The sequence below is a fragment of the Pelophylax lessonae genome (genome assembly GCF_965119305.1).
Source record: "Pelophylax lessonae genome assembly, chromosome: 3".
In the NCBI taxonomy this organism is placed as follows: Eukaryota; Metazoa; Chordata; class Amphibia; order Anura; family Ranidae; genus Pelophylax; species Pelophylax lessonae.
The window spans coordinates 584,407,957-584,412,026 of record NC_138770.1 but is presented as its reverse complement, the minus strand read 5'-3'; positions in this window follow the sequence as shown (position 1 = coordinate 584,412,026).

Sequence of the window (4,070 nt, the reverse complement as noted above, 5' to 3'; positions counted from 1 at the left end):
TAGCTCAATGCTTAGCCAGCGTAGCCTAACGCCATCTCAACGCATAGCCAGCGTAGCCCAACGCCATCTCAATGCATAGCCAGCGAAGCTCAACACCATCTCAATGCATAGCCCAACGCTATCTAAACGCTAAGCCAGTGTAGCTCAACGCCATCTCAAGGCATAGCCAACGTAACCTATAGCCATCTCGACAGATAGCCAGCATAACCTAACGCCATCTTGACGCTTAGCCAGCGTAGCCCAATACTATCTCGAAGCTTAGCCAGCGTAGCCCAACGCCATCTCAACGCTTAGCCAGCGTAACCCAACGCCATCTCAATGCATAGCCAGCGTAACCCAATGCTATCTCAATGCATAAGCAGCATAGTTTAACGCCATCTCGACGCATAGCCAGCATAGCCCAACAGCATTTCGATTCATAGCCATCTCGATGCATAGCCAGCATAGCCCAACAGCATCTCGATTCATAGCCAGTGTAGCTTAACGCCATCTCAGTGCATAGCCTGCATAGCTTAATGCTTAACCCGCATAGCCCAACGCCATCTTATTGGACAGCCAGCATAGCCCAATGCCATCTCATTGCATAGTTATCTCCGTAGCCCAAAGCTATCTCAAAGCTTAGCCAGTGTTTTCCAACACCATCTTGATGCATATCCAGTGTAGCCCAATGCCATCTAAACGCATAGCCAGTGTAGCTTAAGGCTTAGCCATTGGAGCCCGTTGCCATCTCAGCGCTTAGCCAGCGTAGCCCAACACCATCTTAACACATAGACAGCGTAGCCTAGCACCATCTCAAAGCATAGCCAGCATAGCCCAATGCTATCTCAATGCATAGCCAGTGACGCCCAACAAAATCTCGATGCTTAGCCAGTGTAGCCCAACGCCATCTCAATGCATCGCCAGCATAGCCTAATGCCATCTAAATGCATTGCCAGCGTAGCCCAATGCCATCTCAGCCCATAGCCAGCAGAACCCAACACAATCTCGATGCATAGCCAGTGTAGCCCAATGCTATCTCATCGCATAGCCAGCGTAGCCCAACCCAATGGCATCTCGACGCTTAGCCAGCGTAATCCAATGCCATCTTAATGCTTAGCCAGCATAGCCCATTGCCATCTCAATGCTTAACCAGCGTAACCCAATGCCATCTCAACGCATAGCCAGCGTAGCCAAACACCATCTCAAAGCATTGCCAGCATAGCCCAATGCTATCTCAACGCATAGCCAGCATAGCCTAAGGCCATCTCCTCGCATAGCCAACGTAGCCCAATGCCATCTCGATGTATAGCCAGCATAGCCCAACGCCATCTCAATGCATAGGCAGCGTAACCCAACATCATCTTAACGCATAGACAACACAGCCCAATCTTGACACATAGCAGGCGTAGCCCATAGCCAGTGTAACCAAACGCCATCTTGATGCATAGCCAGCGTAGGCCAATGCCATGTCGACGCTTAGCCAGTGTAGCCCAATGACATCTCAAGCCATATCCAGCGTAGTCTAATGTCATCCCAATGCTAAGCCAGGGGTAGCCCAATGCCATCTCAACGTTCAGCCAGCATAACCCAACACTATCTCAACACATAGCCAGCACAGCCCAACACCATCTCAATGCATGGGCAGCATAGCCCAATGCCAACTTAATGCTTATCCAGTGTAGCCCAATGCCATCTCAACGCATAGCCAATAGCCAGCGTAGCCCAGCGCCATCTCAACACATAGCCAGCATAGCCCAACGCCATCTCAACACATTGCCAGTGTTGCCCAATGCCATCTCAACTCAAAGCCAACGTAGCCCAACGCCATCTCAACGAGTTGTCAGCATAGCCCAACGCCATCTCAACACATAGCCAGCATAGCCCAATGCCATCTCAGTGCATAGCCAGCGTAACCCAACACAATCTCGACACATAGCCAGCATAGCCCAATGCTATTGTCATGGTCTTACCTTCTTGCTGTTCTCCTTCATTTGACATGTGCTGGCGGCCATCTTTGTTTCTGGGTTTCTTGTAGCCTCCCACCCTGCGGCTCCTCCTTCCCACTGGGAGGAGCTGGATGCCTAGCTCATATATATAGGAGGTCTGTGGCTTCAGTTCCTTGCTTGGTCCTCCTGTGTTCACATGCTTCTAAGACTGCTGCTGCTTCTGGTCCCTGATCCTGGCTTCGTCTGACTACCCTGCTGGTTCCTGATCCTGGCTTCGTCTGACTACCCTGCTGGCTCCTGATCCCGGCTTCGTCTGACTACCCTCCTGGTTCCTGACCTCTGGCTTCGCAAGGACTCTGCCTCGGTTTCGCCATCCATTTGGACTTTTGCTTTACAGCTTGATTTTCAATAAAGCCTTCTTATTTTCACTTATCTGTTGTTGTACGTCTGGTTCATGGTTCCGTGACATTAGGACCAAGCCATGAATTCTGACGGTACAGGGCCATCCTCGCTACCCACGCTGGTTGCCAGACTTGATCAGCAGGATCACCTGTTGGGTCGGTTCGTCGCGGCGTTGCAAACCCTGCTTGAACGCACGGCTCATTTCGCTCCCGTTGCCGATGGGTCGGTTGTCGCTCCTGGGCCCGCTCCTACTGCCGCTCCGGTTGTTGCGCCAGAGTCTACCCCGACACCTGTTGTTGCGCCTGCGGTGTTTCGGGGTATGACCGGTTCTGCCCCCCTTCCACAGCGCTTTGGGGGAGAGCCAACTCAGTGCCAAGGTTTCCTTAACCAGGTGGGCATTTATTTCGAGTTGCTGCCACATGCCTTTCCTACTGAGAGATCAAAGGTGGGCTTCTTAATTTCGCTGCTCTCGGACAAGGCCTTGGCCTGGGCCAGCCCTTTATGGGAGAACAACAATCCGGTGGTTGCCGAGTTTTCCGGTTTTGTTGCTTCTCTTCGGAGGGTATTCGATGTGCCGGCTCGTGCTGCCTCTGCTGCGAAGCTCCTTATGTCCATCAGACAGGGTTCACGATCCGTAGCTGAATACGCCATTGAGTTTCGTACCCTGGCAGCAGAGGTGGGCTGGAATAATGAGGCTCTGGTCGCTGCTTTCTCTCATGGTCTCTCGGATGCCTTGAAGGATGAGGTTGCAGCTAAGGACCTACCAGTGGAGCTCGAGTCTCTTATTTCTTTCTTGATTTTGATTGACACCAGACTCAGGGAGAGACCTTCCTTTAAGGAGAGTCTGCGGAGGCCTCCTAACAGATTGGCGCCTACCTTTGCTGTCCCACCCGTGCCTCCCTCTCCTCCCACGCCTCCTGGGGATGACTTGGCTGGGGGTGAACCCATGCAGCTGGGCTTTGCTCGCCTGTCCGAGGGGGAGAGGGTACTCCGAAGGTGGATGCATGTACTGTGGTCTCGGTGGGCATTTTCGGTTGGCATGTCCGAACCGTCCGGGAAACGCTCGCACCTGAGATCCTGTCGGGGGCAGATCTTGGGTGGAGTCTCCTCGTCCCCGGTTTCCCGTGTTGACAAACCACTGATCACTGTTGTCCTCTCCTGGGTCGGGGGCTCAGTGACGACCCAGGCGTTGGTGGACTCTGGTGCTGGTGGTTTGTTCATTGATAGTGTGTTCGCTGCCGCCAATTCCATTCCTCTGCAGGCCCGAGGTTCTCCACTGGCTCTTGAGGCGATAGACGTCAGACCCCTTCTGCCGCCACACGTGACTCATGAGACCCTTCCAGTGGGGATAGCCATTGGTGCCGTTCACAGAGAGTCGGTCTGCTTCCAGGTTATTTCGTCTCCACACTACTCGGTGGTCTTGGGGTACCCCTGGCTCCAGAAGCATAATCCGACTTTCGATTGGAGATCGGCCGAGATCCTCTCGTGGTCACCGCAGTGTGGGGCTAGTTGCATCCATGGGCCTGTCAAATTGCTGTGTACTTCCTCGGACTCTCTGTTGCCTCCTGAATACGAGGAGTACCGGGATGTATTCGATAAGGTGCGCGCGGTTGCCCTACCTCCGCACCGCCCATATGATTGTGCCATTGAGTTACAACCTGGTGCCGTTCCTCCTCGTGGCAAGGTCTATCCACTGTCGGTAGCGGAGAATGAGGCCATGGAGGAGTACGTGAAGGAGGCGCT